Source organism: Vanessa tameamea, chromosome 25 (assembly GCF_037043105.1).
Source record: "Vanessa tameamea isolate UH-Manoa-2023 chromosome 25, ilVanTame1 primary haplotype, whole genome shotgun sequence".
Lineage (NCBI taxonomy): Eukaryota > Metazoa > Arthropoda > Insecta > Lepidoptera > Nymphalidae > Vanessa > Vanessa tameamea.
In genome coordinates this window covers 6,166,220-6,192,744 of record NC_087333.1, presented here as the reverse complement: position 1 = coordinate 6,192,744, position 26,525 = coordinate 6,166,220, and the positions used below count along the sequence as shown (strand labels likewise).

Genomic DNA, 26,525 nt, shown 5'->3' with positions numbered 1-26,525 from the left:
AGTCATCCGCAACACCTTCTATCAGATGGTACAATAATATTGATAAGGATTATCGTATCGTATCAAATATACAAAAAATTGTCTTTATCGACTATCCGTTATTGAGTAAATTTAAGTTTTTACCATAGATAGAATTGACTGAGCTTTCTCTATCCCGTAAACTAATACAATAACTATGTGAGAGAGATAACATGATCGTGTTGCCACTATTTGTCTCTAAACAGAGACAAATAGTGGCAATGGTAAATTTTATTAGTCTATTCTTGTCTATGGCTACCATAATTTTTTATACCTAATCACATCACATAAATTCTAGTTAGACTTATTCTAAAGATTCCATGTTTTTTTTTTCTATAATTATGAATATTAAAAAATAATTTTAAAAGAGGCTCGTAATTATATTTATACAAATTAGATTTACATTACTCTTAATGAAACATTTATTTTAAAATAATAAAATTATTTGATTTTTAAATTAATAAACTTTAAAAATAATTTGCAAATAAGATAATGGGATATTTGTGCCACAAACATCAGTGCCAATTAGCTGAAATGGTATTATAAGGTTCAAAACTAACCGTGTACAGTATGAACGCATTTAATAAAGTCAATTTAAATACAAAGTTAAAATAAATTAAGAATATTTATAAAATTGTCTGAATAATCTGTGCCCTATTGACACAACCTAAAGCCAGCAAAGAATTAAGTCTTTTTGTTAATTTTAATTCATATAACATTAAAAAAAGTAACGAGGCACTGAATTTTAAATATAATTACACAAATATACCCTTTTTGGTGCGAATTATAATTAATTCCATTTAATAAAAGTTTGCATTTTTTGACTTATGTAATCTTTTGTCATAACGTAATGATACTGTAAATCGTAATTAAATATAATGATTAATTTATTAATAATTAAAAGTAATAGATTCATTTGGAATATTATTTATTAAAATGTTAGCGAACTGTTGTTTTGGCGCCATTTTTTTTTTGATATTCTAGATATTCTCTAATCTGTGCAGTGACGTATGTACAGTAAACTCTCGGTTATCTGTGGAATTAGATAGCGCGGGAAACGCATGTAATTCGAAACAAACGAAAATTAAGACTTTTTTTATCAATAATAATAATTTAGCTTAAATACAAAGTTGTTTTTAATTTTAAACAAGAAAAACGTCGTGGTATCCATTATAATTAAAATAAAAGCTAAATATAGTGATTATAATATATTTATTGTAAAAAAAAAATACGCAAAAATAATGTGAATTATTCTTCCATGGAGATTCGAGAGCTTGCTAATGTTTTATAGAAAAAATCACAAAATGCAATTGTCAAAACATTGTTGTAAAAACATTATGTAATAGGAATACGTAGGTATGTATTAATAATATTGGTATATAAATATCGTAAGTTGCAATAAACATGTAGTTTAAATTTTTTCGATCTCTATTCTTTTAAATATGGAAATAATGTATGTATAATATAAGGATTTCCAGTATTTCTGTTCATTTGGACTGTCTCGACGATACAAAAATAAATTTATTCAATAGTATTTGATGATTGTAGTTTTATTTTCCTGTTTCTAAATATATATACATATAATAAAATCGGAGTGTCTGTTTGTAATATTAAATAAACCGCTTTTTACTAAATGCATATTTATGTATAGACGGTACTTTGACCAAAATATAAATTTTTACAATTTTTGTCTCTGACTATTGTTGTTTTTTTTACATTTTTTGTCTGTCTGTCTGTTTGTTCCGGCTAATCTCTGGAACGGATGGACCGATTTTGATGTGACTTATATTGGCAAATAGCTGATGTAATAAGGAGTAATTTAGTCTACTTTTATTTTAGAATTATATATAAAATAATTATAAAGTCATGCTGCAATGATCAATACCGCGCGCAGCCCTCGCGCATGCCACCACCGGCGTCACGGTTGTTGTTTTCATTAAGTTATAGTAGTCTGTGAACTGAACAATAACTTTTTTGTTAAATCCAACGCGCACGAATTTGCGGACACAGATAGTAAAGATATAAAAAAAAAACTTTTATATTTTTCCTTTAAATTAGTAGGTTAATATTATCTACCTGCTGTGATTTCAATCATCTGATTCTTCGATCTACGTCCCAGTAACGAAATTGAACTGCAGTACTAAATTAGAAATATAGTTTTTTATGATATAGGTAGGCGGACGAGTAAATGGGCTACTTGATGGTAAAAGGTCACAACAGCTCATAGACAATGGCGCTGTAAGAAATATGTCCCTTATGCCTGTATTTACACTGGCTCACTCACCGTTCAAACCGGAACACAACAGTTCTAAGTATCGTTGCTAGGTCGTTGAATATACATATTATTAATGGGAGATACCTTCGAAGACGAGCTTGCACAAATTTGTCATAGATAAACTAAACTAAACTTTTTAAAGTTGGTAAAGGTGGAGAATCGTAATAATTCTTCCTAATATCAATTGAAAAGAAAACATTAGTAAGGGGCTTTGTCTTAGAAGTAGTTTTGTCACCGGATCTCTAATAAGGGATCGTTCTTCGCTAAATTGTCTAAGAACATAGTTTTTAGTTGAATGTCGGTTTTGTTATCAAAAGCGCTTACTGAGCTAACAGCTCACGAGTGGAAGCGATACGAAGTTGTATAGGTTATTCAAATTTGTGTGTAGAAATAAGAACAGTTTTTATGAGTGCTTTTTTTAATTATTTGATTATATTTTAGTTTTTTTTTTTACGCTTCCGTAATTAAAAATGTTTTATATACCGTCTATACGTCTCGACTTCTTACGAGCAATATAATCACACAAAATCTATACTTCTAATATTTCTAAAACTAATGATACAAATTGCAAAGTATACATAAAACGTTTAAATTTTCTGTTAAACTTTATAGTTGATAGTTTACGTGAAAATAAATAGCAAATAATACTACTAGTAAATTAAGTGATACACATTAAATAAACTCAAAAACGAATTCGGACTTTCGACAGTTGATATTCTTACTAAGGTTACCTAAACATTATTTAAAAATAAAAAATACTTACCGAGCGCGTTTGTTTATGACATGATCGTATAAAATCTACGTGCTATCGATTTTTCGTTCTGGCTTTTCGCCAACGAAGCAAGGTGAAGGTCGAGTCAATAGACACTATAGTATATTATGGGGCATAATTCACCCCAGTCAGGCAATCTAATGTTCGCAGTTATAGCGTCATTGCAATTGCGGTTTCAGGAAATATGAGTATAGTGCTGTATAGTCCCAATGCTGGGCTAAGGCCTCACATTTTTAGGTGGCTTGAAGATAATTATGGGTTGGATACACTTGTGGCAAATTGTGATAATGAAATTCCGCAGAAATTTTTCACTTTGCCGTTCCATAAATTCAAATCTTTTGTAAAAAATACATTGGTATAGAAGGCATAATATTCAATACAAGATTATACAGATGATAAAAAAGCGTGGAGTTAATACTTGTTGACCTCCAGGCAGCATATATTACACACATATATAATTATATTTAACTAAGATGGTTGTATGTTGAAAAAGAGTAACTACTGAGTTTCTTGCCGGTTCTTCTCGGTAGAATCTACAATCCGACCCGGTGGTAGCTTCACTTGATAGTTTGTTAAATGACGATTCAAAAGTACTTGTAAAACCCTACTTGAATAAAGTATATTTTGATTTTGTCATTCAACCCGAGTATGACATGAATTTGAATACCAGAGCACATGAAAATTCAGTGGCGATCGCTCGGGTTTGCACCCGTAATCTACGGTTATGATTAACGTGATCGCCGACCGCCCTTGGCCCATCTAAAACATTATCACTTAGTTAATGAGGAGACGTTTCTTTTGTGTTCCCTAGCTGGAAAAAGACTACTAATCCAATGTACTTAAAATTTATAACAGAAGATTCAGCGTGCTTCGGAAAAAAGATTTAATGTAAAATACATGACAGACAACGTCGACGTCAACGGTTTTGTGTGTGCATAATAACACAATTATAAATAATATTCACTTATCTTTCCATTCATTTTTAAATGATAACAATTTGCACTCATATTTAAATAATATTGTTACATAATTTTGTGATTAATAGGAGCGACTTCACACGAAACAAGTGTTTAAACTTTAAATTAAAAGTTATATACTGTCCGGGTAGGCATATGCCTCCACTCCACCTGATGGTATCAGTACAGTCAGCGGGAATGAGCTGCACTAGCCCTCGCCATGCCGGCCCGCAAGGTGCCTCTTCAGGCCTCGTTTGAAGGCAACCAGGTTATATGAGGAAGGGAACACGTGTACTGGTAGAGAGTTCCATTTTTGGCGGCGCGACAAAAAAAAGAGTTGCCAAATTTCTTTGTGCGCGATGGGATCGATGTCACAGTTAGGCGGTGACATCGCGAGCCAGCTATGTGGGTCTCGCCGATGCTGAGAACGCCTGGTGCGCCCCACCCCACCGGAATATATAAATATATATCTCCTTCTTTGGGACTCGAATTATCTCCACACCAAATTTCATCTAAATCGGTTCAGCGGTTCAAGCGGGACGAGGTAACAGAGTTTCAGTCGCATTATTTTAAGTGCTGTATAATTTTGAACTGTGTTCTTCCCGCAGATAAAATCTGTATCTACTTAGTTTACCTTATCTGTAAATTTGAAATTAGATTTAGCTCGGTTTTTTTCTATTTTGTATGTATTTGTAGAGTTATGGTACAAATAAATAAATGAAAATGTCGGTTGTTTTATATAACATACTAGCGTCGCCCCGGCTTCGCACGAATGCAAGTGATATAATATAAATGTGATTTATACCTTGTAGCACTCAGAAATAATGTAGCTTAAAACTGATTAATATATTTTTAGAATTGAATTATTAGTTGTGGAGATTATCCCCCACAAACAAACAAATAAACTATTATTTTATTTATTATTAGTATTAGTGATGCTAACATTGTACCGTTATAGCACAATTGCTTTCAAAAATGATCTATCAAATGTCAAAATGTACATTTGTCATATTATTCAAAAATTTACGTTAGCCATTTTATCACCAGACCACAGATGTAATATTAATATAAGACGAATATTCAAAATAGCTTAACGACAATACATACGTTCTAAGTAATAAGTTTGGGGATACAATATGGTGCATTTCTCAATCCTCTAGAGTGCAGTAGGACACGTGATGTCCCTTGAAGCTAGAGTCGGTCTTTGGACACGATGGAGCTAAAAATAGCAACACAACAAAGGTCAAACCAAATGCATTTCAGAGAAAAGCTTTGTATGCGCCGATTTACTTTGCGCGTAGCTCTCGCGACGCCCACGGCTTTTAAGTTGATAAAAAAATACCTATTCGTAACCGAGCGTGTATATAGCTACAGTTTTCGTTTAATTTTATGGTTTCTTACTTTACTTTTTCTTACATTGAACTTTTAGATTCTAACTTACATGACACATATCGTCAGGACCGGATCTACCATATGGCTTTTTGGGCTTCAGCCCAGGGCCCCGTGTATTCAAGAGGACCCCAGCTAGGTCAAGTTAAAGTTAAAAATAGACGACAGTGCGAAATAATCCATAACTTTATTAAATTAAACAGATCGTATGGTTTGTAGCGCTGCGAGTCCTGCAATTAATCAAACCGATTCAATTAATTTAATTCAAGTCTACGTTCAGATGTGTCTTAGATGGGCCCCTAAGTAGTGTTAGCCCAGGGCCCCCTAAACTCAGTCCGGCCCTGCATATCGACGATGATTTTGCCTAAATAAAAAAAAATGTTCAAGCATCCCTGGATTCGTTATTTTACAATTTTTTTAATTTATACTCTGTTATTTCTTGTTTCCTAATATTAAGTAACAGTTTGTAGTTAGGTTTTTGTATTTGGAAAAGCTCTTACAGGGCCTCGGCATCTTGATAAAATTAAGTTGTGGTGAACCTACGTGTAAATTAAATTTTCATTTTGTTGAGTTAGTAATATGTGAATATAATCAACATCGAGATGATTTGCAAACACATACAAGAAGTTAATGTGGTGATTGCCCGCATTTGAACCAATAAACTACGAACCAAAGGGGGAAATTAAAATCTCAGTCATAATTACGGGCGATAGTCCCATATAATTAATATTCTTGAACGTCACTATCGAAGCAGTATTAATTATACAATTGATATTTTACACGTAATTTTTTTGTAATCAATTTATTTATATAAATTATTTAATCATTGAGTAATAACCGCATAATCAAAACAAATCAACTTCCTGAGCCAATATATTTTGTCAGATGAATATTCTAATTCAAGATAATACCTATATTTTATTCATATGTTGTATGCGAAGTTTATCAAGTAATAAATTATTTAGGTTTAGAGAAATATGATGTTAATGATGACGAAAACTCATTCATCAGATTTACATTCAGCATTAAATTGATGTGTCTTTGTTTGTAAATAACGATTGATTTCCTGCTTTATATGGCTTTTAGAATTGCGGTTTCAGACAATGTTAGTAATAATCGTTGTAACAAAAATTCAATTATAGTAACAGGAAAAACGCCGGACAGGTTGAATATTTAAATAAAACAATATCTTAACGTAAACGTTAAAAAATACGAATCCCTTGAATTATTGCATGAGTCAATTTTTCAATTAATGTAACGTTAATGTTACGAATGTAGTCTTACAAGAGTAAATATGTCATTTGTAACCTTTGAATATTGTCTGCCCGTCTGTATGTATATTTTTGTAAATTGAAAATGCATTGTTAGTTCCCATAACTATTTGGCCTCGTCGGTCTTACGTCTATAGTGCGTTTTATGAAACCGTATGCCCGGAGGGATTTCTGCAATGACTGTAATAATGTACAGGCATTAAGTGCGTGTCTATGCCCCCAGCTTTACCCTCGTGAGAGCGAATTTTGAAGAGTACACAGACGATAAACTAAATAAGCCTATCCAACCACATGAGGAATAAAGACATAATAATTACATTTGATATTGAATTGACGCGGTATAATTTGTCAAGAACAATGTTTGATATTCATAAGAGAAAAAATGGCGTTTTGAATGTCGGCGTAGCTGTAATCGCCACACAATATACATAGCTGCGCTATTAGTGAAGCGCAAGGAATACGTTAATCAAAGTTTTGTTTATCTTTACTCGTTCATAAATTCTATAGATATCGGTTGTGCAAAAAAATTACTTTCATAATTCGATTTGTTGAAAAATATAGTGAATCGCCAAGAAATCTTTCAAGTCTCAGACAGTCCATTGGAATCCCAATGCCAAATTAATTGACGGAATTCGGTATCCAAGAGGCGGAAGTTCATAAATTTACTCAAGAGTTTTGTTACACTTTTTTTAAATGTTAAAATAGTGTGTAATTTTTTTTAGAAAAACAAATGTCTATATATTTCATATTTAATATATGTATCTATTAAAGATTTTCGTGTCTAACATCGCCAACGTCCATACCACGTTGAATACACCGGTTCTCGTCCGATCACCGATGTTAAGCAACATCGGGCGCGTTCAGTACTTGGATGGGTGACCGCCTGGGAACACCGCGTGTCGTTGGCCTTTTTGTAATTTTCATTTTAGGAACTCTATTTCTATCGTTTCATATTATCTGAGTGTATTTTTATAAAATATTAAATCAAATATTAAAAATATAATAATAATATTATTTTGTATGATTATTCATTCCGCTGTTAATTTACTTTTGGGAATTTTACCGCGCTGTGTAGAAGTTTTTCACAGAAATACTAGTAAATGTAATTAAAACTATACAATCCTATCATCTCATGATAAAATAATATATTTTACTAGTCATTGTATAATAGACTTACTGCCTTCTTTCATTGTCAGAAACACGCCATAGTATCAAAGATCAGAAACGGATGTAAAGATCTGGAAGCCCTGGTGCCACAAAGGAGTGGAGGCCCTGTGGCAACAGAGCAATTTCATTCCTGTCAGTAAGGTTTGTCAATAATATATTTACTCTTTGTATCAGTAACTTTTAAAATATTAATAAGTAATATTATTATAATTTGATTTTTCTAAATATATTTATAAACATATAACATTAACTCTTCGGAATCTCTATCACAGGCCGTCTCTTGTGGAGGTCAAAAGTCTCAGGCCGAAGACAATTGCCACGGTTGCCCTCCCCTAAATACGGCACTGTTATAGATACTAAGATAATCTCATAAACAAACTCTGTTTATTAATTTATAAGGCATAATCCTAACACGTCATCGTAAAGTTAAATTTAAAAAAATAATACGAAGCTCCATATCGTCAGTAAGTAATCTCTTGACAGAATGACTCCGATAACGAACAAAAGCTTCTTGTATTACGAGTACGTTGCGAATAATTATTTGTCGATGTCAAGATAATTAACTTCTGTGCAGTGAAAATGTATTTTAATAATAATAAGAGTTTTATCTGCGATTTAGTTTGTGAAAAGATGAGGTTCTTTATGTACGGCTGTACACAAAAGCCGGGTTTAATGATAAAAGCATTATCTGCCAGACAACCTTTTTATGAGCAATGGAAAAATAAATATAAAAAACATACATATAAATTACATATTATATACAATTTATTTGTAATATGATAAAATAATATGTAAAAAATGGAAAATACAAAAAACCGACTTTTTAACGTTCATTGAATCGAAAAAAAAAACTTATTTCCACTTATTGCTTAAATCTCAAAGTTAAACGAAACAAAAGTATAATCTTAGTTCGTCTACGTATATTTTATTTTAACTTTGTTAAATATTATTAAAAACTCCCATCTCAATTTCATTGTTAAGTTTTTATTTGAATTTCATTTTTACCTTTATGCAATACTTTATTCGGATATAATATTATTTTTGAACTATTTTTTATTTTTAAATTATATATTTCAATTGGAATTTTAAAAGTATTTTCTTGTATTGTAACAATTAATAGAGATCTTAATTAAAACAGTAGAGCTGGAAATTAACGTTAAATTATATAATTGTTTTGAATATGGATTACTTGCTGGGAGGGCTTTGTGCCAACCCGTCTGGGTAGGTACCAGCCACTTATCAGATATTCTACCGACAAACAGCAATACTAAGTACTGGCTCACTAACCCTTCAAACCGGAAAAAGGGACGTAATATCTCAGTTCTCGACGTTGATGGCGCATTGGTTAATATATATATAATAAATTGTTAAAATTTCATGCGGCGCTTATATCTGTGGGCAGAAGTGACTACTTACCATCTAATGGCTTATTTGTCCGTCCGCCTACCGATATAAAAAAAAAGTAACAGACCAAAACACCGCTCTAGTTCTTTAAAATTTATTTAATATAATATATGTTTAGAATAATAATTAAATATCTTAAATTTTCTATCACGTTATAAAATCTTTTCCTTAGTAAGGGGAGAGGGTAGTGAGAACCCTCAACGCCCTATTCCTCCCCTAATTAGAACTTTCATTAAAATTGAAAAAGTTACGACATGTCCGCTCCTGCGATACACTATGGCCCCGTAGACCTTTCTGAGTGGTACCACCCACTCGAGTTATTTAGTCAAACGACACGGCATCGCGTTGTTTTGTTATTAAAGGATGAGTAATACGACGTAATTACATTGTAATTAGAGGCGCCTATTAAAGTCTTACGTCTGCGTGTTTCTTTAAATATTATTATAGTCCAAGGCCAATGTTATGAGGTGTGCCAACTATTGAACCACCATACCCTAAAAACATTACAAAAAAGGATTTTATTTCATAAATTGAATTTATAAGAATACGATCTGCTCGTCCCGACTTCGTCCGGGTTAAATAAGAATTTTATTTATTTTATTGCGGCGTCACCTATCGGATCCTAGCTGAACCATCCAGGGACTCGACCGTTTTGGAGGAGTTCAGTTACAAAAACCTATACATATGTAGATATAAACAAAAAGAGTCGATTTAAAATATATGTATGCTTTGTGTGTCGAAATGTATTAAACTAAAGACTTTATAGCTGATACGTCGTGGGAGCAAGGAAATTGCCTTACTTGAAATCAAATCGTAAACAAATTAATTAAAAATTAATATTGAAAATTTGAGGTGGTATATGCATGTATTTCTATTAATACCACCCAAGCTCGTCAATAGGTACCAATCTTTATGGGTACCTATTAAAAAAAAGAAAATTGCTTTACATATAGAACTTAAATTTTTATCATGTTTTTATATACAATATATTCAAAGTATTTTTTTATAATAATAATTGATTTGCGAAATCTATAATCTTCATTATATATATAACCGAAAGACCACAAACTGATTAATTACGAAATTTCAGAAACGACAACGACAATTACAAACTCGAATTTTGGCAGATAGATTCCTTATAGGTTGTAGACATAGAACGGATTTTACGAAACTCCATCTCAAAGGGGGTAAAAAGGGGTTGGAAGTTTGTGTTTTATAATTTTCGCGCGGGTAAAGCCGCAGGTAAGTAAAGCAAGCTAGTTGTACGAGTACATACATTTATATACATTTCTACTTTCCGAATCATAGCTCGTGTCAAACAATTACGTTTTATTTTACCCACTACCTTTTATCGATACTAATATTATAAAGAGGTAAAATATTTTGTTTGTGATCAGGAGGGGGAGGGGCGTCTATAATCTCCGGAGCTAACGAATCAATTCAAATCTGTTAAGGAGTTCGCTCGTCGAGGGCGAACCCAGAGTGCAACATTCATAATTTTCATTCATAATTGATTTTTTATCTCACCGTTGAGGAGTATCTTCGTCTGCAGCCAATACTAGGTATAGTATCAGGTCATGGTTACCATAAAAAATGCATTGCTATTGAAACTGAAACGAAAAATGTGGAAAATTTCAAGTTTTACACAAACCGGGACAGGGAAACTTCATAAAAGCTAGAAAAAAAACACTTGGAATTGGAATTTCTAAAAGATACCAACAGTGATTTCACCACAGTACAACCGAAATTTTGTAACACATTTTGACGCTGATTTATCGGGATAATTTCGTCGGCTGTCGTTTTTCGAAAAATGTTCAGCATACTTGGTAAAGTAACATTTATTTGGTATATGCTTAAATCCGAGTATTGGCGATCATACACGACATTAGAGAGTTCTAGTATCAACAGATCAATAATAAATAGTACTTTTACTGTCAATACAGACAGGAAGATTAGTTAACTAGTTAGTTATAGAGTTAGTTAGGGAACTAACTAACCAACTAGCTACACCGGCTCACTCACCCTTTATACCAGAACACAATTATACGAAGTATTGCTGTTTGTTAGAATAAAGATGGTGTTCTCTTGACAGGTATACCTGAAGTCCAAGTAAGTAATATAAATTAGATTATTAATTTAATAACACCACATAAACTCAGTTTTATAAACACGGCTAAGAATTCGATAAAGATGGATTTTCTTCATTGAATTCTTTTAGAGCGTTAAATAAAAGTTGCTTGTGGTCAAACTAAAACTCCAAGACTACAAAAATCAGAATAGGCTTTAGATGCAACGAATTGCTATGCACAGGCAACGTCTGGCAAATCCTCGACTGTTACATAACTATGATTATTGATTTTCGTTGCATAACTTTCGTCACGAAGATGCTGCCAAGACCTAGGCAAAGGTATCAAAGCATTCATTCATTAATACCTCTATTTATAACTATAATTTGTAGTAATATATAGTATATTAATACTGTGAAAAAATTTGCGTTTACTTTATGCGAAAATGAACGGGTTTGAACGAGTGTGACCGAAAAAAAAAGAAATGGCGGAGGGTTTCCGCGCATGCTCATTCGCTCAACCCCAGCTTGAATCAGACGTGACGTCATTGAAAATAGTGTTGTTCCTTTAAAATTTCACCCTTGTACACGATGTTTTGGAATTTTAATTTTATATACTACTTTTTTTTATAAATCCAAACCTACTAGAATCTTAGTGCAGATTCTCATTGGAAGAGCAAAATAGTGTTTAAAGAAAGTTTTGATAGATTTGGAAACATCTGAGCTCATCAAATACTTGTACCAGTCGTCATTACAGAGCTGAAAAGAAAAAAAACCCGTTGTGATGATATTCATTATTAATGAATTGATTATTAATATAATTAACTGTTATTTTTTGTATAAAAACAAAAACAACTCGACAATTATTGCTCTTGGGACGTAATGCTTTATTGGTATCAGTTTCATTAAAAAGATATTGCTCTGTCAAGCGGTTACATCTAGAACATCGAAGCAGTAATGAGAAATGATCGCAGCTAATTATGCTTAAGGTCACGTTATCTTAAAATAATTACAGGTATTATCGCCTAAACAATGCTAATGGATCACTTGTATCGTAAAATAAATATGTATCTAATATTAGCCCGTACGTTTCAAGATCATCTTTAATAATAAACGTTGTAATTTATGTGTTTTCATAAAACATAGTAAAATTTACGTCACGTCACGTGTTCGATTTTTAAATCTTACTTTAAAATATCGATAGTTCGTAGAAGAGGAGTTCGTTACATCTCTATATCTCTGTGGTCTCGGCAGTCAGTGTAGCACGCCGGACGCGAATGTTCGCTCGCGTTTTGAATTTCATTTTCGGAAAAACTCCGGTTGAGAAAAATAAGTCTTGTGTATGGCCAGTGTTGTTTCATATCGTGAATATATGAAAGAAGGTTGTAGTTTTTGTCTTTATATATCATTTTACTTTATTAGAATTATTTGTTACTCATTGTTAAATATAAATTATAACGTAAAGTTGTCTTTAAAATTGTATTTTTTTATATTAATTCATGCTTAATTGAACATTCATATAATATTCCACATTTAATATAATTTATATTTCATAATAGGTAGTAGTAGTATTTTTTCCATACGTTTTTCTATTAAAAAATAAAAACCCTATGCTTTTGCGTTAAAATATTTTATAGTATGAAATTTAAAAAAAAATCCCAATAGAGATTTGGTGCATTGAGAGTTTTACATATCCTGAAGGTGTGTTATTGATTGTGCGCGGTGCGGGGAACGCGGTGCGGGGTATGAGGAAGGTCGGGAATCATTTCATCGGTTCCTTATCACGTGGAGTGAAAACTCACCACGTGTAGGATGTTTATTCTTTTAATAGAAGGATGAATATTTGTGGAATTTTGCACGTACTGGTTGGTAACAAATTTAAAAAAAAACTACGTATCATATTTTCCTCTAAAGTTTAGATATTCAAATTCTTAAATATTGTTCTAATTGTTTCAAGATATAAACGTAGCTAGTGTTCGCTCTTCGCTCAGCGATTACATTTCAATTTACAATCGATCTCCAAAATTTTAGGAAAACACTTATATGAATTTGTATATTTCAAAATAGAGTAAAAAAAATAGTTTAACAAACAGGCAAAGGTATTGAACTGTTCTGTCTTTGCCTGTTTAAATATAGATTAATTTATTGCATGTAATATTATCCGCAAGGTAAGGAGTTTTTACGCAAACTATTGAGATGAAAATCACGTTTAGTGCTGTTTGTATTCTAGCGTATTATTGTAATAACAAAATAATATGAAAAATTTATTAAATAGCAACAATCACGAAATTTCGTCTAAAATGCAATCTTCAAATATCTCATCAGAAATTTGAACTAACTATTCTTTATTTTAAAATATAATCTGATCTAAATATAAATATAAATTTATGCTATAAGAACTGTTTAAAGTAAAAGTAAACTAACAGCCTGTGAATGTCCCACTGTTGGGCAAATTTCCATCTCTCCTTTTGAGGATAGGAGCTTCCATCGTGCTGCAATGTCTCATCCAATACATGCAGTTTTCCTCAATTTTCCACATGAAAATGATATGTTACTTTACATAAAAATTGCATCAATGTCGCTTAGGTCAAGATTGATTTGAAAAAAATGTTCTGAACTCAACCAAACTCTTAAAATATACATTTAATATTAAATTAGTCATTTTTAACAATTTAATTTCACTTATATAATATTTTCACAATTATAAAATTAATATATAAATTAGTCAATTGCGTATTATAACAATATATATATACTTGAAAAGAAAACGGCATAATCCCGTTGAAAAGATCTAGAATAGTTGCTTTAAAAGCAAGCCCTTTGAGCAGTCCGCAATTCCAATCTTTTTAATAATGAACAAGTCTTGTCAATGGTAAAAGGAACACGAGTAAACCTTTTGTACGCTCGTTCCAAGTTTAAATAATAAAATCGCTCAATGAATAAAATAGTCTTAACTGAATGTCTTTAATTGGTATTCATAAATCAATTGTGTGGTGCTAAACGAGGGCTTACAAATCCATCTATCTGGGTACTGGAGATATTCTACTGACAAATAGTAATACTCAGTATAATTGAGTTCCGATTTGAAGGGTGGTTGAGTCAGTTTAACTACAAGCCCTGAGGACATCATTTCTTCTTCATTTTAGTTCTCAAGGTTGGAGACGTATCGGCGATGTGAGGAATGGTTAATATTTCTTACTGACTGGGAGACTAGTTTCCAGTCTATAGGTTACACTGTCTACTTGAAGTACTGTCTACTTGTAAGTGTGATGCTTCTATGTTGAACAAAGGAATTTTAAGTTTGAGTTTGAGTGTACTATCAAGTGGCCCAATATCCAATAACCTTTCAAAAATGGGTCACAATCAATAACTCGTACTCGGTTGGCTTATATAACATATGCCTTTTGCATATTATTGTTAGTATTAGTGATGTTAAGCTTATGCCATTATAACATAAATAAATAATTATTTTTACATAACATACATAGATAAAAAAAACATAACATACATATATAATCGTATTTAACTAACATGACTGTATTTTTAGATGTTGAAAAAGAGTAACTACTGAGTTTCTTGCCGGTTCTTCTCGGTAGAATCTACATTCCGAACCGGTGGTAGGTTTACTTTAAATAGTTTGTTAAATGACGATTCAAAAGTGCTTGTAAAAGCCTACTTGGATAAAGTATATTTTGATTTGATTTGATTTTAAATGAATTGGTAAATTGTAACATATTTATACATATATATTCGTATGTGGTTTATACCATATTCAAAAAATGCACTTTGGCCCTTTTAGCATCAGGCCACAGAATTGATCTCTTAATTATATTAGGGACTCATTAATATAAAAAAAATCAATATTAAAAATACCTATTGTAATCTCAAGCTTGTTACTGGAGGAAAACATCATAAGGGTCCTGATGACAGAACACCACTGGCCCCGCACGCTGCCGACCGTAAAGTTTCGTAAAGTAATTCAGATTGAATGGCCGAAAAAATTACCCGTCTTGTAGAAAGTTTGACAAAATTCTGCATTATTTAATAAATGACAGAATAACTTTGTTCGTAAAATATTTAAATTAATATTTGCAAGGGTGTAAAGTAATATAATATTTTACAAGTGGAAAACAAGCGTAAAACCGGAAATCAATATCATAGTAACCGTCTCTCGCATTTACAGATAAATCATTGTACCGATTTTGATAAAATTTGCTATGAAGGGATTAAACCTAGTAATCCGAAGGAAGGACTTGGGCATCATTTTTAATTCATCAATTCAAGGGTGTAAATTTAGGGTTGAATTTTTATACACGCAAGTTTTTAATGAATAAATATAATGAAAAATAATAATGAATTTGAAGTTGATAATGTTCAAGGGGGTATCTATGCCAACCCCCTCCTTTCACACGCGGCTGAAGCCACAGGCATATGACTAGCGCGATACGCGAATAAACAGATCGGACGCGTCAGTATTATTATTGTCATTCATCATTCATACGCACGAAGAGGCGCACTACTTACCTATTTATAGAATTTAATATTTATGCAACTAGAATCGTCTCGAAGTTTCTAGAAATATCTGGAAAAATACGATCTAAAAATAAGTTTTAACTCAGAACATTGTTAACATTTGTAACGCCGTTATAACATATGTTTGAATGGTATATACACCGAAATTATATTAATGAATATTTCATTTATATAAATACAGATTTCATTTTTAAAAAAAATATTACAACTGATTTACGTCATGTTTTTTTCAATATACTGACTTTTCCGTTTCGTATAAAAATCACTATGAGAACACTTCGCCCATTCCGGGGCACACGACAATCGGGTGCCGTGACGGACGACTTTTTTTTCGGCTTGTACTAAACATACCTAAATATTTTATTGTGTTGCCCTATGGGGCTCCGCTTATTTCACAGAGCCTTAGTGAACCGCAACGCCAGTCAGATTACCAAAATGAATTTACAGTAGACTTTCAAGGGCCCTGAGGACGTGAATCTTTTGCCCTTATATTATGGTCAAGATGATAATGATTTTTAGTGGTTACTAGATATATAAATATCAATGTCAATGAATTTTTGAAAAGGTTGATTTGAAGCAAACTTGAAGCCAATACCGAAAAATTGCATTTAACAATTTACGAAGCAACCCTCGCTTTTGTATAAATGATTTAATTCAATACTTACAATTTTTGATCACGATATAGTTCCAGACATTTTGGCCTTTCTGCTACGTGGCAATAAATATATAGAAAATACATCTGTCTGTCTGTTTCATATTAAACCACTGAACCAATGTTAATAAAACTTGGTACGACTACGACGCATGCTTGGATCCCAAGAACGGAAATAGGTTGCTATTTTGTAGGATCGTATGCAAGTTATTGTAGGATTAGAATTGAATCGCGGGTGATGTCGCGAGTTCAGGTAGTTGTTTTATATACGGTAACTACTATATCTAAAGGTACTCTCCGCGATCCGAAAAAAACACTTCGTAGTTCGGTGGTAACTCTACGCTTGAAAAGCCGAGACCGATACATCGGAGTGAACCAAACGTTAGCGTGATTCAGAAACATATTTTCTCATACAAGATGGTATGAAAATTTATAACATTTTTTTAAGGTATATATTTGTTTAACCAAATTTACTATTATATTATTATAAACAACTGACACTGTTATTACCTAGGTACCTAGGTAAGCTAGACGATCTAACACAAAACCCTACTAGTAACAAGCAAAGGTTTATAATTAAAGTTTTAACTTTACCTATAAATTTCTTTAGGTAGTAATTACTTAAATAATATTTTCTTCTTTATTCGAATTTCAAATTTATGATGCAAAAAAAAAACCAAATAAGTCTACCTGAACCCGCTAAGCAATGTTTATAAATAAAGACGCAGTACATTGCCGAGAGTGTGATAATACTATTAAAGCAATCGTTTATCTCTAATGGCGCCTGAAGGAAGCACCGAGTGTGCCACAATGGAAGAGCTATTGATCCGTGACCCAGTAACAGAGTATCTCAATTGCATTTGTGTTGCGGTGATTTTTGATGTGATATAGGCAGGACTATTGGCTCCCTTTGGGGGCAAAACCGACTCGTGTGTCGCATGCCGTGACGGCAACTGGCATGCCGTTCTCATATACCCCCCCCCTGGGGTGACCCCTCTCCGCCACGCTCTACTCCCTTAAGGCTTTGATGCTATATATTATATAAAGAAATATATATTTACTCCTTTGTATTTTATGTTTGTGGATATGGATTAATGGTTTTCTTTGATAGTAATTGCTTTTGACTATTAATAAAAAAAAATTGTACCGTTGACGTTGGTCGACATTCTTATGTCATGTTGATCATATTTGTATATTATTAAATACTACGATATTTGTAATGACAAGTGGTTTTTTCTGGGCTTAGTTTGTTTTTTTCTTTTAAGTGCATTAATTTGTAACTTTGGTGCATTTATTTAAAAACTGGCGTCCGTTCACGACTTCTCCTGACTGTGATAGAGACAGGTCTTAGGTAGCTTATGTATGTCCAACAGTTTTTGCTTGATAGTGTAACAAACGTACAATCTTTCAAAATCAGTAGGATTGTTAGATTTACTAGAATATAATGCTAGCGAAATTTCTTCTCAATAAATTTGTATTCTTCTTGATCATTGCTATTGAGCAGTTCAACAGAATATTAGCAAAGTATTTCAAAAAGGCAGATAATCAAATTCTCTCCATAGGATGTAATAAAAACAGCACCTTCACATATCGATAAATAAAAAGTAATAACTAAATAGTTTCTAGTCGTATAAGTTTCAACCTTTGCCTGTATTTTTTTTAAAGATTTTTTTTTTAAATACATTATACAGACATGACAGTCGCTTAAAATTATTATAAAATACATATGTATTGAACGATAGATAGCTTTATATTAATAAAATACTCGTAAAAGATAAGATAACTTATAAATGTACTACAGAATATTCTAAAGCTTTAAAGATAGTATACGAATTATACAGATGATTTTTTGGTATAATAAATAAATACGTGAGTTACATACAGACTCCCTTGTAGTTTTTTTTTTAATTATTATGTCTTATAAATTTGGACAAAGACCTCTTCTGATAGAGACTTTCCTATATAATTTAATTATATTTATATATGACAAAAAGATTCTATTTATATATGAAAAAAAAGACAAAAAGCCCAGTTGGACCAATGGGTGGTAAAAGATAATCGTAACCAATGATCAAGGTTCAATTCCGCACTATTGTTGACAATCAAGCTTAATCCTTTGGCTTTGCGCAGAGATGTTGGATCAGTCGGTATCTTCTACTGCATTTTTACGGGGAATGTTTACAGGAAAGGTAGTAAGGCTTTGTGCAAGCCCGTCTGGGTAGGTTGGCCCCGCTCACCAGATATTCTATCTCCAAACAGCAATATTTAGTAATGTTGTGTTCCGGTTTGAAGGGCGAGTGATCCAATGTAACTACAGGCACTAGTGTCATAACATTTTAGTTCTCAAGGTTAGTGGCGCACTGGCGATGTAAGGAATGGTATGCGGTAGCGACCACTTACCATCAGGTGTCGAATTTACTCGTCTACATATATCATAAAATAAAAAAGAGTATTTAATTAAATACAGTAGAACTATTATGTAAGAATAAACTCGATACTCACCGCAGAACGCGAACGTGTAATGTCAGTATGTGGTATGCGACGTTGACTGTAAAAAATTATTAGAAGGATAAAAGTATCGAAATTGCGTATCACCGTAATTCGGTCGTCGAAATTCACGTGTGAGATACAAAGTGATTATTACAGAATTGCACTGCTGGTGTAAGTAAAGAGATCCGAGACGGCCCAGTGGTCAGAACGCGTGCATCTTAACCGATGATTTGAATTGATGAATCGGCAAAGTTAAAAATATCTACGAAATTTTATCATAGAAACGGATACCTTGGCCCAAGAAGGATTTATTGACTGTGCAGGACATAATCTCCGAAACTAATGATCTAATTCTAAAAAAATCTTCACTGGTAGAAAGCTAGCTTATTCCTAAGTTACATTTATATAATTTTAATGAATTTTATTAATGAATTGCACCGGTGAGTTGCGAGTATATTATAAATATACATACAGCAGTAAAGTACAGTAACAGCCTTTTGAGGAGAGGGTTAGGAACAAATTCCACCACGCTGCTTCAACGTGGATTGGTGGACATATGTGGCAGAATTTCGTTGAAATTAGACACATGCAGGTTTCCTCTCGATGAATTATAAAAACAATATAAGAACATGAAAATTCAGTATCGCTGCCAGCGGTTATGATGCACGCATTCTAACCAGGGGGCCATCTCGGCTCTCCTTTTAAATACACTGTTATAATATTTACTCAAAGAACGCGTCAATCTTTTGCAATATCAATAATATTGCAGAAGACAATTTGTATATATATATATAAATAGTTACTCTATTCGATCGAATGTTATAGCAGTACGAACGAGGTCTGTGACAATTTAAAACTTTAAAAAAAAATAAACCTTTTTTCGTTTCGCATTCATTAAACGAACACGTGCAAACGGCCTTTATTTGCTTTTTATTATCAAATAATAAATGTTTACAATGAAAACAGTACGATATTACATAATATTTCATCAATTATATATATATTTTTTTTATTTTTTTGTTCTGTCGGTGTTTTACTAATAGTGTTAATTATCTTTATATATTTGTAATTAAATATTTTTACTAGTATTATGTTACAAATATATAATTACAATTATATAAAGTAATACTATTTTTTTCAACGATTTATGACGACAAATCGCATACAATATCGATAGTTTGAATATCGATAGTTCACCTTAAAAACTATTCCGGATATCGATAGTACTATCGATAGTATCGTTTTGATCAATACTATCGATACTAGACTAAATGAAGACTAAGGAGCCTAATGGAGAATTAAGACAATAAAAAATTACAAACTACGTAATATTTGTTAATGCACGCAGGCGCGCTTTCGTGAGCGAACAGATTTATAACTCTCCTTTCTGTAGAAAAATGTTTTGCTTTTGTCAAGTGTACATAGTAAGTTACGCGCGGACATCTTTAGTTTTTTTTTTTTTTTTTTAATTTGACAACACGAATGTGATTTAAGACATTATTTATCCGTACCAAACATTTCAACGGTCTTTATAAAATAATTGAAAAAATTGTTATCCCAAAAATAATATTTTATTCAATCTGTGTACTAAAACGAATATTATTGAATACTCTAGTTTGCATCAAGTGTAGGTTCAACATGTTAGATCGAATTGGATTAAAATTTGTCTAACAAAAAGTATTGAAGAGAAAGAAAAATTAAAAAAAAATGCTATTATTGGAATCAAAGTTCGTGTAGCATTAACAATGTTGTAAAACTAATAACAAAACGAAAACGTGACTACGTTTAAATGTATAAATAATTAAAAATAACCTACACACATAATGGTTTTCTTCAAACTGACATATTTCCACGATTACTCGGAAGCAATGTTACTACAATGATTCATATTACTTGGTACCGTACAGTGAAGTACTCAGGGATATAAATTCGATCAAAAAAATGCCAAATCGTTCTGAGGTATATTTATTATGGCAAAGATTCTGTTATTCGATAAATATATGACGTATTCCTGTCCGGTTTTCATCAAGGCGGCCATTTTGCGTAATTTACAATGGCGCTGTAAGAAATATTAACCATTCCTTACATCACCAATGCGCCTACCTGACCTAAACTTATCACCAAGTACCTAAAACATAAATGTAAAATAAATGCACTTAGTATTCTCATCAGGAACCGATTTAGAGCTCTAAGTGCCCTTAGGCCTGGAGCAACAAATGATCAGAGGTCCATAATTATTTTCCAAATAAATTGAAATTCAATGCCGTGCGCAGTGTTCTGGGACCGTTGGTAAAACGCCGCTGTGGCCGTAATCAATCACAATTATTTTGTTATTAGGTAAACAGTATATTAATTTCTGAAAAATCACTTTTTTTATGGTATCGGTAGGCGGAAGAGCAAATTGGCCATACGCCCATAGACAATGGCGTTGTAAGAAATATTAACCATTCCTTACATCACCAATGCGCCATCGACCTTGGGAACTAAGATGTTACGTCCCTGTAGTTATACTGGCTCACTCACCATTCAAACAACACAACAATACTGAGTACTGCTGTTTGGCGGTAGAATATCTGATGAGTGGATGGTACCTACCCAGACGGGCTTGCACAAAGCCCTACAACCAAGTAAACTTGTGCTCAAAATCGATATTGTTCATTAATGACCATTGTATTAAACATAAATCTTAAATACAGATACGACGTTAAATATTATTTGTTCATTTATCGATCACTAAAATCGGTAAGAACTCCTATTGACATTAAAATTGGCATGAAAACAGTTTATGCGGTCCAAGCGAAGCGTTTTTTTATATGAAACAAACAATGGAACTCTCTGTACGCGAGTCATAGTTGCACTTGCGCTATTTTTTTAATTAAAGATCACGTGGTCAAGGTTGATTTTAATTATTTAGTCGCACTCGTTTGTAGTTACGTAATTTTTTAGTCAAATTAAAAATGGAGCATCTGTATTATGTAGAACTTTTATAGTATGTAACTATTTAATTAATATAAGAATTTAAATTAACATGGTTATTTTTATTACTACGATTATTTAAAACTTTTTTATTTTTTTATTTAGTGTACCTCGATATTTCGACATTATCTACGAATGTCTTGTTCACGAGGCTGTCTTGAGTCTCGAAAACATCGAAAACATGGCAAATATCCCGTTTTAAATACTTCTAGTTATTTAATTAATGTCACTCAATAATTATAATAATCAAAAGTCAATCCTATAATTTTTCTAACGTAATTCCATAGAGTATGTTTTTATATTACGCTATTATAATCTATCTATTACCATTTGGTGGTAGGGCTTCGTGCAAGCCCGTCTGGGTAGGAACCGCCCACTCATTAGATATTCTACCGCCAAACAGCAGTACTCAGTACTGTTATGTTCCGGTTTTAAGGGTGATTGAGCCAGTGTACAGGAACAAAGGACATAACATCTTAGTTTCCAAGGTTGTTGGCGTATTTTCGATGTAAGGAATGGTTCATATTCTTTACCAGCGTAAGTGCCATTGTCTATGGTAGTAACTACTTACCATCAGGTGGCCATTAACAGCGGCTTTCTTAAAGCAATGTATTCTCATATATAACAATACCCCAACTGTATTGATTTGTATTTTATGTAAAAAACGTAAACGTACGTAACTAATCAACTAACTCTTCTTAATCTATACATATAATAAAATTGGGGTGTCTGTTTGTAATATTAAAATAAAAGCTTTTTATTAAACGCATATGTATGTATACACGGTACGTATACCAAAATAACATTTTTTTTTCTGTCTGTCTGTTCCGGCTAATCTCTGGAACGGCCGGACCAATTTTGACAGGACTTTCACTGGCAGAAAGCTGTTGTAATAAGAAGTAATCTAAGCTACAACAAAAACATTTTTGTCTTTTTTTTTTTAATTCAAACGCGCAAGAAGTCGCGGGCACAGCCAGTGTTAGTATAAAAGTGCAGATAAAAGTAGTTTCGCTTAACACAAAAATACCGTTATCCCAAATCTTATGAACTAAAGATCGTTCGTGTATGGCATAACAATTATAACGCTGGGATTTGTGTCAAGGACGGGGGGTCAAAGGAGGGTCAAAGGGAGGCACAGCGTGCCCCGGCTGAGAAACTGGTTCGAAGCTATGAATGGCTTAGCGAAGGGGTGAGTGAGGCCTTTGTGTTGATGTTTTAAAGTGATTTGAAACAGCTTAATGTTGAGAATTTTAGTAAAATGAATAATTATACAGATTCGAAATATTATTTTCGTAATTCTACAACGAATTTTAAAGATACTTTACAAGACGACATAATAAGTAGGTAAACGTTTTCATGTATAAAATATTTCAATATCTGTATGAATGTTTGTAACGTATTATATATATATTATATATACTTGGTGGTAGGGCTTTGTGCAAGCCCGTCTGGGTAGGTACCACCCACTCATCAGATATTCTAACACAAAACAGCAGTACTCAAGATTGTTGTATTCCGGTTTGAAGGGTGAGTGAACCAGGGTAACTACAGCCACAAAGGACATAACATCTTAGTTCCCAGGGTTGGTGGCGCATTGGTGATGTAAGGAATGGTTAATATTTCTTACAGCGCCATTGTCTATGGGCGGTGGTGACCACTTAACATCAGGTGCCCCATTTACCGGTCCGCCTGCCTATTACATAAAAATAAAATAAAATATATTGTTTTTTTGTCAGCACTCGTATATATAGTCTATTCCAACCACAAGAGGACAAAAGCCAAATAAACAGAATTTGACATCGAATTGACGTGATAACATTGCAGAGCTTGAATAATCTATGATCTTCATTATGGATTTACGAAAACCGCCGTTTTGAACGTCGACGAAACTGTTGTTGTAACTATTACAAAAGTATGGGTTTTATTACAAAAAAAATATATATTGATCAAGAACTGTTAGAAGCGTACAATATAGCTGAGCTATTAGTCAATTGCATGGATAATGTAAATTTAAGGTTTGTTTACCTCCATTCGTTGTTAGATTGGAATGGACTATATTGTGTTGAAATATTACAACGCGATCGCATTCATATGAATACATGAAACTTCAGTGGTGTTTGTCTCGGTTTGAAGCCGTAATCATCGGTTAAGATGCACGGTTTCTAACCGCTGGGCTATCTCGACTCGAATTTATTTTATTATAAAATGATAAACAACAGCTCTTAAAACCAAAAATCCTTTCTAGAGATTTACAGATTGTTTGTTTAAAAAAATTACCTTTACAATATTGAACTGTTTATTGATCATTCGGGCGTCTGGCTAAAACTACTGGAAGGATGTTTAAATTATTTTTGTATTTAGAAAGTATTTTTTCAGTTTTAATCCTTTAAACTAGTATTTTATCCGTCTACAATATGTGAGGAGATGTAACAATAAAATCCTGTTTTTTTAACGACCAATGAGGGTGACCTGTGATCTAGTGTTTTTCTATTAAAGGGGGTTAGTTAAGTAATCCTTGCTCTAGTTGCCAAGCGTTTTTTTAGTTATATAGACAGAAGAGTAGTAACGGTCACTTTTAACGCAGGACATACATCCGTGGTTGCGAAAGTTATTAATTTTAGGGTACATTAATTTCCCGGTCATAGCATCGCCCGCGTAGGCGGAAGTCGAAGCTATCAGGAGTTATTCCATAGTTCTATCTCTATTCGCGACATCAGAGTCGCCGAGGCTGTACTCTCTCTGATCGAGCGCGGAGCAGGGCCCGTTGGATCGCAGTAAATAGGATTAAAAGGATTACTTATATATTATTTATTATGTATATGTACATTATTTTAAAATATTTATTTTAACAAATACTGATAAAAAATAGATAACATCAAGTGCTTAAATATATATACAAATATGAATTAAAAATAGTTACTGTATAAATCTTGACCGCGTGGAATGGTGGCGAGAATGCTAGGAGCATTTCCCCGTTGAATTGCAATTTTAAAATGAAAAAAAATTCAATGTGGGCCACGCCTTCCAAGAAGACAACAAACTTGAAGTCAACGCCAAAATGTATAAAAGTAGAATGTAAAACTGAGGCAACTGTGAGCCCGTGGATGTTGTAAATTAAATTAAAAAAAAAAGTTATATCTATTCTAAATTTTATCCAAATCCAGCCGTTTGTGCGAGGTTGAGTAACGAAAATACAAAACATACTAATAATATTAGTAGGACGTTGAGGAAAATAATGAGAGTATTGTTTTATCATTGTACATAACAATGGTTAAAAAAAATATATATATATATATATATATATATATATCCCGCTGAGTTTCTTTCGCCGGTTCTTCTCAGGTCCGAGGTGCTAAATTCCGAACCGGTGGTAGATTTTTGACAATCAATAAGCAAGTGTAAACACTTCTATATTGAATAAAGATTTTTGACTTTGACTTTGACTATATAAATCCAGTTTGACGTCGGATTTGACACACGGGACCCGTCTCATATCCGAGAAACAATGTTAAGAGCTGGAACCGCTGTAAAAGCTAAGCGAACAAACGATCCAATTACTCATCTCATATTCCAAATTATGTTTTTGTCTCGTTGGCCGTTGAAACACTTAGCCCTTGGAGTAGTAGCGCAAAGAGCTTCATTAAAAGTATATCACCTCGCCTTATTGCCTCAACTGGTGGCAGGAGGGCTGGTTCGTTTTTTACTCAGAGGATCAGAATTACGATTCAACGGAATGCTGCTAGCATGCTCGCCACCATTCCACGCGGTCAAGATTTATACAGTAACTATTTTTAATTCATATTTGTATATATTTAAGGACTAAATGTGAATAATTCATATGTAAATAAACATACTACGTATTGATAGAAATAGCGTAGATTTTTCTACGTAACATATCGACGCCATTGGGTTTCTATTTATGGATATTATAAAGGAAATAGGGCACGGCGGTTATTCTCAAGTGACTAGCCAACACGTAATATGTTATACTGTACAAGTGGGTGCGCAGACGCAGAGGCACTCTATTGCCTCATCTGTAATAATATATTATTCGTAAACGAAGTGTTACAGTACACAGGGTTAATGAGTTATTCTTTCACGACTGAAATGCTTGTGACAGAAGATTTCGCTAGATTATTATTTTCATTTTATTTATGTCATTCATGTAGGTGGACTGGCAAATGGGCCAGCCGATGGTGGGGCCTATAGGAAAATTTTAACATTCCTTACATCACCAAAGCGCCAGTTTTTTTAAAATGCGATGGACTTTTTTAAAGTTATTTTGGGCATATTTAGTTTAGTGCTCCAATTTATTTAGTAGAATATTGTGAGATAATTTGTCGAATGCCTTAGAGAACTTGGTGTACACGACATCAACCTGCATCCATGGCCTTTATTACACGATGAACCAGTTCACACACTTGTTTCAAAGGATATTTTGCTTATAAAACCGTATTGTTCGTCAATCAGAATACCTCTCATAATCGGAAAAATGGTATCATATTCATTTCACGCTCGGCGGTCAAGGACAACACCGTGAGGAAACCTGTGTGTTTC

At 32.9% G+C, this 26,525-nt stretch overlaps 1 protein-coding gene and 1 non-coding gene across 2 annotated transcripts in view; one reads left to right on the top strand and one right to left on the bottom strand.

The window, feature by feature from the left end:
- The window catches only part of LOC113391499 (RNA-binding protein pno1), a 269,552-nt gene that overhangs the window by 33,854 nt on the left and 209,173 nt on the right, over positions 1-26,525 (bottom strand). The window lies entirely within an intron of this gene.
- Positions 7,471-7,589, top strand: LOC113391522 (5S ribosomal RNA). The gene has a single exon (XR_003368322.2). It is a non-coding gene; the product is annotated as a 5S ribosomal RNA (ribosomal RNA).